This window comes from Crinia signifera, chromosome 1 (assembly GCF_055691185.1).
Source record: "Crinia signifera chromosome 1, ASM5569118v1, whole genome shotgun sequence".
Classification (NCBI taxonomy): Eukaryota; Metazoa; Chordata; class Amphibia; order Anura; family Myobatrachidae; genus Crinia; species Crinia signifera.
Window position 1 is genome coordinate 164,120,815 of NC_139217.1, and position 13,641 is coordinate 164,134,455.

General features: G+C 40.4%; 1 long non-coding RNA gene across 1 annotated transcript in view; it reads left to right on the forward strand.

The window, feature by feature from the left end:
* LOC146026775 (uncharacterized) overlaps nt 1-8,743 on the forward strand; it is a 157,557-nt gene extending 148,814 nt beyond the window's left edge. The window contains exon 3 of the long non-coding RNA XR_014454538.1: nt 8,623-8,743. This is a non-coding gene — a long non-coding RNA (uncharacterized LOC146026775). The remainder of the gene's footprint in view (nt 1-8,622) is intronic.
* Nucleotides 8,744-13,641: the final 4,898 nt, after the last annotated feature.

Here is a 13,641-nt window from a genome sequence, read left to right on the forward strand (position 1 = left end):
TATGCTGTAGATTATAGCTAAAATAAATTGCTAATGATGACTGACTAGTCTAGTGGTCTAAAGATATTACAAATGGGGTCTTTCTGTGTGTTCGCTTGGTTTTTTTTTTGTCCTTTTTCTCATTTTATTTTCTTTTCATTACTTTTTTTGGCAGAACCAGTCTTAGACAACATATGGTTCTCCAGCTGTAATTTAACTAAAGATAATACTCAAAATAGTGTAATACTGCAACTGCTGCAGAGTCATCGGTACTACCAGCATGTATTTTTTGAGTTGTGCTGTTGACAAACTACTTTATATCCTAGCATGGGAATGAATAAAGCGGTATGCAGTCATTATATCTACAGTGTCGACAGTCAAAAGGTCGACAACTATTGGTCGACAGTGAAAAGGCCGACATGGTTAAAAGGCCAAGCGTTAAAAGATCGACATGGTCAAAAGGGTCGACATGGTCAAAAGGTCAACTTGCAAAGGTCTACATGAAAGACCTTTTTTTAAAAAATAATTTTGAACCAATAGGCGGTATTTCATACCGTACCATCCACTACGGCATGGTGGGATATATAGTGTGCCCGAAGCATGGCGAGCATAACGAGATGTGAGGGGACGCGATACACTTAGACGTGTCTATACCGGCCTATGTCGACATAGACGGCAAAAATGATATACTCATGTCGACCTTTTCCATGTTTACCTTTTCTATGTGGACCTCGTGACCATGTATACCTTTTGAATGTCAACCTTTTTACCATGTCGACCTTATGACTGTCAAACTTGGTCCTGTCGACAATAGTGGTCAACCTTTTGACTGTGGACCTAGACATGGTAGATATAATATACAATAACTGAACAGAAAAATATAGAACAATGGAGATGACATCAGTTATCATCTAGAGCAGTGGTGTCAAATTCATGGCTCTCCAGCTGTTGTGGAACTACATATCCCAGCATGCCCTGCCACAGATTTTATATAATGGATTGCTAAAACTGTGGCAGGGCATGCTGGGATATGTAGTTCCATAACAGCTGGAGGGCCATGAGTTTGACACCACTGATCTAGAGGCTAGCAGTTTTACTTCTCCAACTCCCAGCAACATCTAAGTCAGGGTTGCTTACCCTCTCGGAATGGCCGGGAGTCTCCCGAAAATTCAGGGGGGAACCCCGCTGCGCCCCTGATCACGGCATTTATATGCCGCAATCCGCGGATCTCAGAGGAGGGGGCGGAGCTAAAATGGCAAAACCTCGTCATTTTAGCTCCGCCCCCTCCACAGAGATATGCAAATTCACTGTTTAACATCATGGGGCGGGGCTTAGTGGCATCACGCTCAAGCCCCGCCCCCGAGCAGCTGCTGAAACTCTCCTCTCCGGGCTTCTCCCGGAGAGGAGAATATTAAAGTCGGCAACCCTGATCTAAGTTTACTATTGGTCAGGGGCTCTTACCTAGTGTTTTCTTCAGAAATGGAGTCTCATAATCACCAGATGTCCTTAACCCTACCATGAAACCTATAACCTACCTACTCATGAAAGTGCAATATGCTTTGAACACTGACATATTTACATAAATATCTTTATATCTGGCAAGTAGAACACAAATCTTTTTAAAATGTGTATTTAATGTTCATTTTTGTATGTTTTATGATTAAAAAGGTTTGTAATGAGTAAAAAGACAGAATTACATGTCAGCTCTATATGCAGTCCATACAGTTATTTATGATTTCAGTACTGTCAAGTAAAAATTGATCTCAACAAACATGGTTTCTGTTTTAAATGTAAAATGTTAGCGCAGTAAGTTTATGATTATAATCTAGAGAGGTTGATAAGCAGTTGGTTGCTATCTACTGATATCATTATATTAATAGGGGGTTTATTTACTAAATGGTGTTTTTGCAAAGCAATTGATGTGATCACTTTCTTCAATTCAATGAGATAGTGATCAAATCCATGCAAAAAATCTCCCAAAAATTTCAGTTAGTTTCTGTAGAAATTGGGCAAACAAAATATGCATTATTCCCTCATACAGTATCTATTCTAGTTTTGCCTTTTATCCTCTCACTATGCATGTTTACTCTTGGTTTCGTCCAACAAAAATTAGCCCTAAAGTGCATGTACATGTGGTAGGGAATATAGGCTGTTAGCTCCACTGGGGCACGGACTGATGTGAATGTTCAAATATTCACTTAAAGCAGGCATGTCCAAACTATGGCCCTCCAGCTGTTGGGAAACTACAAGTCCCATCATGCCTTGCCACAGTTTTGCTATTAGGGAATGCAAAAACTATGACAAGGCATGCTGGGATGTGTAGTTTCACAACAGCTGGAGGGCCAGAGTTTGGACATGCCTGACTTAAAGCTTTGCATAATATTTGTGTGGTACATAAATACCTTCTAATAAATAAAACATAAATAAATAATATGTAGCTAGTACAGTATGGGCAATCAGTCGAAATTATTGAAATTTTATTAAATCATACATGTTCCCCTGCATTAGAGAGACAGAAGTGGATTGAGAGGAAGTTATGGGGATAGTCCCCAGCAGACCCAAAATACTGGGACATCAGAGCCCATAGAGAAAGATCAGTTAGGTGAAAATGATAAATGGAAATTGAGGGAGTGTGCTGTTAGGGAAGGAGAAGCAGCCATTCTGGAGACCACTGGTATGAAAGAGAGCACAGTTTTAAAAGTAAGAGCTGCTTTAGAAAGACTACGGCCCAAAAATGTTAACAAAAAGTAAAAGTCTCCAAATAATGGGTGCAAAATGCTTCAGTATTTCTTCAATCTGGTTCATACTTTTTATAATTCCGTTCGAGTCTGACATGAGATTTTCCTAGTGTACGTTTGGAGCCCAAATAATAGCAGCACTACATTTATAACCTGCTTATCCAGGAGACAGATGCCAGAGTGCCATATTACACTCATCTATGGGAGAGATGCCACAGCGCTAACTGGCAACAGAGACTGGCATATCAGGTGGCCACTTGCCTTTTACTGGTTTTGGAAAATCTTCTTTAACCAGACCATCTTGTAATTTACACAGCTTGCATTAATCAGCAAAAGGTGATTCTGCACTCAACACTATATATATCAATATAAATTGATTCTCAATTGCAGTCCTCGTAGATAGTAAGTTATGAAAAAGAAAAAAAACTCTTGTGTGATGACTGTTGTCATGTCAACCTGTCGACCTTAGAAACTGTCTACCTTTTTACCTTAAAAATTGCCGACCTTAGACATGTTGACCATATGATTTTGAGCTATTTTCTCTCTAATGCTGCACGGTCACACTAGATATCTGTGTGAAAATATGCCAATGTACCAACTGCCAGGATTGGAGCCTTCGCAGCTGCCTGCAAGCATGTAAACATCAGGGCTGTAAGTATGGCGGTATGGGGTGGTACGGCGTACCGGTAAAACATATTGTGCCGGTATCCAGTACCGCTATAACAAATGCCCTGCAAATTGCTTAACGCGCCTGCACGCATATTTAAGTGGCGGGGCGTGGCCTCCGCCGCCTCCCTCCACAGCTGATTCCTCGCCAGGGGAAGGGAGCCGAGGGGAGGGGAGGGGAGCGCATCACGCATCTCTCCTTCCCCTCCCTGTGTCACTGTGACTGGGCTCTCAGGTCATACACCTGCGCAGGTATATGTAACCAAAGCCTTCGGCGCGCAGCACAGTACCACTAAGACATTTTTTCTACTTGCACCACTGGTAAACATTCAAAGTATTGAGGTAGATAAGGAAATTAACCGATTCGCTGACTGAGTCTATGGCCACTCAGAGCTGCTGGAGACAGATGCCAGATGACTGCCCAACAGGGGGATCCCGACGGTCAGTATCCTGACGTCGAAATCCCGACTGCCAATGCTCTGACAGGGGGGATCCTGACTGACAGAGGCTATTCTCCCTTGTGGGGGTCCACGACCCCCATAGAGGGAGAATATAACCTGTGCCAAGCGAAATGAGCCAATGAGCCTGCAAGGAGCATCTTTCTATTGCCCCCCTGTTGGAGCACCGGCAGTCGAGATACTGACCATTGGGATCCTCCCTGTTGCACCTGTGTGATACCACACCAGCTGGAGACATGATTGTTACGTACAGGATCCCAGTCTTTGGCGGATACGAGCCTGGACATGGTCCCAACATGCCCACATTTCTGCTGACACTCCCCATGACATCGCACAAAATGATTAATTACTTACAAATGAATCTTTACTGTGACCGTAATCACAATTCAATATTTGCACATGTGCAATGACGCAGTGATGCATGTGCTGACCACTGATAATTGCTCAGTTGCACAAACATCGGAACAGCGTACAACCATCAGGCCCATAGTATGTATGTTAGTAGCCTTTTATCAGCCATTAGCTTGGTTAACCTTAACTACTCCCAGATCAGTAGTTATAATTCCTAGTCACATTTAGGTATACATTTACATTTACTAAAGCATCTAAAAATAAATGAGACATACCTCCCAACTGTCCCAATTACACAGTCTTGCTATTTGGAGACTGTCCCGCTGCCCCTCCCATGGGTGGCAATATCCCACGGGTGGGGGTAGTCGGGCAGTTTTCTGACCTCAATTCACTAACACCATTTCCAACTATAGTTTAATACATTACTTTTAATAATTGTCTTCTTTTCCTGCAAGTAGAAGATAAACGTGTACTCCTTTGATGGTAGAAATGACTTCTTACCTGGATTTGTCGAGGCTCATACAAGCTTGTAAAGGTTTATGGAAGATCAGAAAACCTGGGTCACATAATGCCATAAAACTCTACATAAATAGTATTTAGAACCATTGATGATACCTGTGATTTAAGGATCCAACAGGGAATATCTTTTAAAATGTGTTTTTGTTCTAAATCTAATGCCAGTATATTTTTAAAATGTGATGTTTGCAGTTTGGCATTATCAACCAGCTCTACGTCTATCTGTAATAGCCAGGAACCACCTGTTCTTAACTGAAAGCAGATGGCTGCACTAACATGGAGTTTGTAAAATCTGAGAAGTATTTTCTATACCAAAGCAGAGTCTGCATCTCAACACAAATTAATACAAGAACTTGAGGGAAAACACTGAAACTGGAGACAACTGAAGAATTGCTTCAGAGAAATTGTAGTGGATAAGTGGAATAATCTACCCTCACATGTGGTAGATGCTATGACCGAAAAGCATTTCAAACATTCTTGGGATATGCATATGAATATCTTAACAATGAACTAAAGGGGGTATTCAATCTTGGGCCATGGCTGTTGAGCTGGCTCGACAGCCGTGACCCTGTCCCATTCTCTGTCTGCTCGACCGAGAATTTGCAGGCGGGATTAATTTTCCGACTGCGGCGGGATGAGAAGGGGGCGTAGCCGCGAGCTGCGGCTGGGAAGAGGTGAGCTGCAGCCGGAAACTCGTCAATTCCCGTCCGTTTTTTGGCAGAATGAGCCCGACTGCTTATGAAGTCGGGCTCGTTCTGCCGAGATCCCCTGTTCAATGCTGACGGGGAAGACAGCATTGAATAGGGCCCCGCAGCCATCTCCCCCATCAGGAGATAAATGCGGGAGATTGAATACCCCCCTAAGGATCAAATAGGGGGTAGGTTGCCTGAAGAATTAAAAAGGTCACACTATTAGTTGTTAAATTCTATGTCACTCTCTATGTCTAAATATGCTTATGCTGAAGAAGGTGTCTGTAGTCATCATCATTATCTATGTTTTAAATATATATCTCATCTTTATCATAACTGGCTAAACAGCAAACAATTGACTCTGTCATTGTGCCACTATGCAGGTAATGTGGGAATCAGAGCCACACATGGGTAACGGGGGGGGGGGGGGTGTACTGGCAGAAGCACACATGGGTAAACAAGGCTCACTCTGGCATGCATTTTTGCACAGTATGTGGCTGCACTTGAATAACCTGATTGCGTGGGTTTCCTCTGGGTACTCCGGTTTCCTCCCACAATCCAAAAATAAACTGGTAGGTTAATTGGCCCCCAACAAAAATTAACCCTAGAATGTCTGTGTGTGTGTGTGTTTGTGTACATGTGGTAGGGAATATAGATTGTAAGCTCCACTGGGGCAGGGACTGATGTCAATGATCTAATATTCCCTGTAAAAAATGTGTGCACTATATACATAACTGTTAAGGTTAATAACTTGAATAAAATACAGACTTTCCTAAATTATGGGGGATCGGGAGGCACTTTCCTTGGAATCCACCTATACATGTATACGTTATTGCTGCATCGCCATGACCACAAACTCGATAAAGACAAAACGTGTACAAGTGAGACAAACTGAAGTCTACATCTATAGTGCTCCCGGTTGCTTGGGCACTGTGCTAGTCTGCGCCTTATGCAACGGATGTGTCCATGTGATCGTTAAGAATTTGCATATTACAACATCTTTGCACTTTTGATAAGATATCTGGTTTTAATTAAACGGAATTTAATTGCTAAAATAAATATTACTCAAATAAATAACAAAAACATATTAACAGATGAGTGTTCTTAAATAAGGGGAAAGAAGAAAATGTATCATTGAATAAAATTAATAATCACTGGGAAATAATGGGTAATCACTGCTGGCATATTTATATATTTTTTTGTGGAAAAAAGTAAATACCGGCTGCTTTTGCATGTAGCTGACATATGTTAGACATCTTTATTTGCGCATGTTCGCTGTTACTTGCTTTTGTTTTTAATTATTTACAGTACTTCAAAATCAGAATGAGGCCTGCCGTTTACATTCTGTGTGATGTCTATCTAAAATATAAATTGTTATATGGTTCTGCCAAAGATGAATAATTTTATTTTTCCATCTTCAGCCAAAGTTCTCCTTCATTTAATCTTATAACACAATAGATTAATGTATATTTTTAATTTAAAAAAAGCAGCTTTTGCATTTTCCTTTATCTGTAGATAAATCTCTTTTAACATATAAGCAAGCCAGAAATGTGTAATAACTTGATAGAATTCCATTTCCAAAGTTGAGGAATAGGATACAGTTCACTATACTGTATATGTGAATAAGAATCATTCCTGTGAGTCTTCATCTATGACAGTTAGCACAAAAGGGGTTTAATCAAGACAACAGAATATGGTCCAGATATTCTAAGCTTGAAAAGTGACAAAATGGAGAGTGATAAACCACCAGCCAATCAGCTCCTACCTGCCATGTCACAGGCTGAGTTTGAAAAATGATTGGTTGGTGGTTTATCACTCTCCATTTTATAACTTTTTAAGGCTTAGTACATCTTGCCCTTTGTGAGAAGCATTCTATGAAGATTAATTATGCCTTTGACCAGAGGTGGTTAAATCAATGGTGTGACTAGGGGTGTGTGGGTTACACTGGGTGTCACCCAGAATGCTGACTTTACAGAGGCCTTGCACCCAGTGTGCACCTTGCACCCACTGTGTCAAAGCGGTCAATATGAACCCCCAATTAGTGCACCTGGCTTTGGGCCAGGTGCCTCACTGCACTCAGCACACTTTAATGTTTTCAGTTGGAGTCCACGTGGATGGTAAAGTAATTTTTTAACAAATTGTGAAAAACTCATGTTGACATTTTCTATATCACATGTGATGTTGGGCAGCCAATCAGAATCTACTTCTTGTTTATTAAGCACCTAGAAGATAATAGTATCTGGTTGCCCATAGCAACATTCAATCTAATTATGGGTCCTACACACATAGCCACACTGCTGAGCGTTCTGAACAATGCTAGATCGCTCAGAACTCACAGTAAGATCGCTCAACACACATCGATGTGCCAGCAAAGTGTGCTGAGTGATTTGTTAGGGACAGTGTTCTCTACTGAGAACAATGGCCCTGACCGCAGCAACCGCGTTGCTTAACTAGATTTATCCAGCATGCTGGATATTAATCACCCGGCGATACTGGCACTATGCCCCTACACAGGGAGCGATGAAGGGGCATTTTCTAAGCGATCTAGTGAGATCGCTTAGAAATGCCCTTAAATCGATATGTTTGTTGGCCCCAATAGAACTCCCATCTTAGCAAATGTCCCCCCTACTGTATGTCTCTCAGAACATTAATATAAGTAATATAAAAGTGTAAGCACTCAAATCTTATATCTGTATACACAAGAAAGTAAAATGATCAAAAGCGTTATCAAACAACAGTAAAGCTATTTAAGAGTTTTAGTGAATGTAACAGTAGAACTATTAAAATATTATTAAATGTTAATCAAATAATTGATACTAAATTAAAATAAAAAAATTCAGCACTTATCAAAACGTCTGATTTTCTGCACATTATTATATAAGAAAAAGTGTATGTAAGTCTTTATTTAATGATTTTCCACTACATTAATTATAATTATACAGAAGTTTTTTTTAAATAGTCTTAAGAGCTTGTGTTGATCAAATTCATTTTTGATGTTTCTCTTGTGTTCTACTAACGTTTAACATTCCAATCAACATCAGTAGAGACAAATCTTATTTGTCCTACTTCAGAAGGAATTATTACGGTACTTACTGATACCTATATTCAGATTAGCTGTTTGTTTTTCTTTAAATAAAAAAATAGATTTTTTAAAAATACATGAGTTTTGAGACTTTAGTTCTTCTGCATGTGACGTATCGCATGTGATCCCTGTTCCCTGCACAGGACTGCGCATTGAATCTTATCGGATGTCAACACAGCTCGGATCTGGCCACTTTCCTTTCGATCCGTTGGCCCGATCAGTCGGAATTGGGTGAAAACAGGCTAAATCGGAACTGTGTATGGGCACCTTTACTTTTTGCTTTTTTTTTTGCTTTTACTTTTTGCTTTTACTTTTTTCTTGATATTGTGTTACAATTGGTAATTTTTTTATGTTATAGACTAGTAAATTTATTGTCAATCGACTGTTTATTTCAATGCCTTGTTGGCAGTTACAATATGTAACCTTTATTAAGTGTTTAACCTTATTCTTTTTAGCTGGCCATTGGGAATTATGTTGAGACAATTAGTACAGTGATCACATTTGGCCAGTATATATGAATTATATTGTTGTTGTTTTTTAATGAATGCTTTTTATTGTAAATACCAAAAAATGCAAAGACAAATCTAAAGAATGGAGTAATACAAAATCTGTAACTAAAATGCATATAAAAATATAAATCAGCATTTCAAAAGGAGTTGATACATTTTCAAAATTAACCAGAGGGGGGGGGGGGGATATATGGTACTTATGTAATATCTGGGCGCCCGATTTTTTCATCGCATTGCATCGCATCGCATCGCATGCAATATAGTGGCATACAATTCATGCGATGCGATGCGATTTTTCATTGTAAAGACCCGATTTTTAATTGTATAGTCACCCATGGATGATTTCATACCCCCACTATCCAACTATGCATGGAGTCGAGTTTATATAGTGTGGCGAGCGCAGCAAGCCACCGAGCCTGAAGCGTGGCGAGGGGACGCAGAATACATGTAAAGTAATCTGCGTCCCCTCGCAGGGCTCGCTGCGCTCGCCACACTATATAAAATCAACTCCATGCGTAGTTGGATAGTGGGGGTATGAAATCACCCATGATTGACTATACAATTAAAAACCGGGTCTTTACAATGAAAAATCGCATCGCATGCCTTAAGTAGTGGCATGTAATGAAAAAATCGGGGCAGTTGAATCCTTACAATATTATTTGCCGGGACATGGTCGACAGTCAAAAGGTTGACATGAGGTTTTTTTGAGCTTCCATGTGCCGACAGGTGGTATTTCATGGCCTACAATCCACTAGGGCGTGGTGGGAAAACAAGATAGTGTGCCGAGTGCAGCATGGTGAGCACAGCGAAGGAACGCGGTGCCAAGCTTCAGTGTCCATGTCAACTGTGTCGACATTTGGGCCAAAAAAAAAGGGGGAAACCACATGTCGACCTTTTGACTGTCCACCTTCCCCATGCAGACCTAATGCTTGTGTTGACCTAATGACCCAGTCGAACCTAACCCATATTGACCTTAAGTCATGTCAACCATCCTGCATGTCGACCTAGTGGTGTCGACCTAGTTGGTGTCTATCCAATGATCTATACCCGAATGGACACAATAAAACTTCAATAGAAAACAATGTACTACAATGTAGGTCCTTGATGGCTAACCTTGACACTCCAGCTGTTGTTGAACTATACATCCCAGCATGCTCTGCATCAGATTTAGCATGGCCAAAATAGCAAAACTAAAGCAGAGCATGCTGGGATGTGTAGTTTAAAAACATCTGGAGTGTCAAGGTTAGCCATCAAGGTACTAGGTTGTTTTCACTTGCAAGCATCATTACCAAATATTGTAAATTACTGTACATCACATTTGTAATTTCATTATCAGTTGAAAGCATAAAACATGAAGCATCACAGCAGACTACAACTCAACAGTTTATCTCAAAATATAAACATTTAAGCCAACATACTAATATCCCTCTGGTTTGTACCTGAAAAATATAAATGATAATTAACCGGATGGATATGAAGTTAATTCTGCTCCAAATGTGGATGTACTGCTGCTAGTACTGACCAACTGCTCACTCCTTGGAGACACCCTATATAAACCAGAGCAAAGCATGCTCTCTAGCGCTGTAGGTGGCTGAGGATGGGAGGGTGACATACTGCTCAATATTTATTTACAGGTGGCCAGAATTCACCAATTATTATTAGTAGTAGTAGTTAACGCACTCCACCAAATGGGTCTCATTAATTATGTTTACTTCTTATTTTTTTAATCAGAGATACGTTGTTTGCCATTCAAAGATTTTGAGCCAAAAATATGCCAAATGGTAGAAGACTACAATAAAGCATATTAGTTGGTTTCCCACCACATTTGCAGTATTTTTTAGTATAAGTGCACATATGAACATGCTTCCAATATAAAATGTGACATGGTCCCATTAAAAGAATTGATCAATGTCTGCTTATTCTATTCACTGTTATCCTATAACATTGTACAAAGGAAGAACTTCAATGGTCATGGCCTTTGCAGACTTTGATTTGTGTTAGTTAGGGCAAGTAGCCAAAACATGTTCTGGGAACCAAGAAGACGTTGTATACATCTAACCTAGACTGTACATCCATTTGGATTTTGTCTAGGATAGGCACTATTTCCTCTCCAGTATAGCTGCTTATATGTTTACTTCTATTTGTCATATACTTTATATTAATGTAACATAAAAAAAACTTCTAATGTTTATTTATTTTTTAAATAGATCATCCCTGCTCCTGTTGTTCTAAAAAAATACATAACATTGTTTGATCATCTCAAAGAAACCCAGCTATGAATACATGCCATTGTTCTGTCCACCATATAAAAGAAAAACAGAGCTCATCATATGATAGTAAAGAACATAGCATTCTGCCAATAACAAAGAACATCTATAAAGAACATGCAATTTTAAAACTGATTATATCAACATGATAAACATAATAAATTGTACATTATTCTTGATGCCTATATTTTATGATTGCCTTATATAAACGTAATTTAAAACTTGCATTAGTTTTCTAGTTTTAGAGTTTATTCTATTTTTGGGACCTACCAATCTTGGGATACTGCCTTCAGGGCCGGTGCAAGCCCTGTCAGCACCCCAGGCGAGCAGCCCGCCGCCCGCCCCGCCTCACCCGCTCCGACCCCCCCCGCCTCACCCGCTCCGACAACCCCCCCCTCCTCACCCTTGCCGACGGATTTGATTGCTGCTGTTCAGCACGGGGGGGAGGGCAGTGGGCGCCGGGAGCTAACTACCGCGCACCAGGGGGGGAAGCAGCAGGTTGCTGCTGTTCAGCATGGGGGGAGGGCAGCGCCGGGCACTGACTGCGGGTAGGCTCCAGTCAGGGGTGGGGACGGGGGTTGTTGTACTCACCTGCTCCTTGCTTCCTTGAGTTGGCTGGGTGTCCCGTACTGCTGCAGCTTGCCAGCTTTCTTCCGACTTCCTGTCTCCTCGGCGGCTCACTACCGCCCTCCAGTGGCCGGCGCCCTAGGCAAATGCCTAAAGCTGCCTAGTGGTGGCGCCGACCCTGACTGCCTTCATTTAGGAACACAGCATTAAGTAAGATTAAATGAGTGTTCTAAGAAATGTACAAGTTTTGGTTTCAGTTATCCCTTAAAAAATAAGATACTAGTAAACAATGACATTGGATGTAGTGAATATAAATATTTATGTACATTGCAGGTCTACATATGTTCATGGGGGAATGTAATATATGCTATTGTGCTGTGTATCCTCAGAGTACTTAACATCGTCAAAGTCTTTAGACCATTGGTTCCCAAACTGTGTACCTAGGCCCCATAGGTTTTCACATGGGTGGCTTGGGTTGGTGGTCCAGGATCAAATTTAATTATTTATGGTTAGTGTGATAGGTAAAACCAACTGGCAGTCATATAACACATGGACAATCAGAAGCACAACTATACACCACCACACAACTGTATCTATGGGTGACAAGTAGGCCCAATTTACTTAATTAAATACTTTTTTCCAACTGTATCAATTAGAAAGTTTTATCCTAAAAAAAGCTGATAGTTTCAGCCAGCTGCGATTCAAAAAAAGGTTGGGAACCACTGGTCTAGACCAAAAGATTTTAATGAAAACATGAATTAAAAGTCTGGAAAGTCCCTTTAATTGCATACATCATGACACCTACAATTATTTTGAAATGTCATTGAGTGTGTGATGTATCAAGGTTAAGTGTTATCTGCAGGTTCACCTTGCCTTTGTCCTATCCTGAATTACTAGGAATGGCAGTAAAGGTGGCATAACATTTATGGAACTCCTGTTTATAATGTGGATCGCCATTGCTAAATCTCGTGTTCAATTTTTGTGGGAATTAGAAATAGAAATGTCCTTATCTGCCTGTCAATAGGAATCTGTCTTCAGCTCCACACATCACATGTCCCAATGTTGCAACCAACAGAAACACATATGAAAATGTTGACCCAATTGTATTTGACACCTGTCAGACTATACAAAACGTGGCACATTTTACTAAATTATGCTAGCTCAACTGCTTACTACCTGGTGACTTTTGCATTTGCACCCATGTTCAGACCCCTGAATGATAAAGTAGCTGGTTTAGTACTTGTTCTTCCTACCCAATTGTGCTTACCTGTTTATTGCCATTTTCTGTTTCTATGACCACTATCTGTTGAGCCATACATTGATTGCCAGGAAGTAAATTATGGGCCAATCCTGGAAAAATATATTACCCCCCTTATTCTGAAAATCATATCTAAGATACAATTTTATAATTGAAATGTAGACTATAAGGTCTGCCCTATTTAACTTGGGCCTCCTTGCCCCTGATAATGGTTAAGTGGCCAGATTATGTTACTGGTGGAGCAGGATTGGTTACCCTATGTGCTACTAGATGCCTCTCCTCCATTTGATATTAATGAGCAGAAGGAGTAGACTTACCCCGATACCCACATTTCTATGCATCTACTTATGCATGCTATGTATTGTAATATATTTCTCTTTATTTTATAATGCATGCTGATGTTGTCTTGTTCGCCTCGTACTACCTTTCGCACCTACCGTTTCCCTTCTGCTTCTACTCTCTCAATTTGATGAAAAAGAAAAGTGCTAAATACTACTGTGCCTAAATTATGTGTCAGTTTGGAAGAATATGGAGAAAACATGGTAGTGGAAGGGGTAGGCA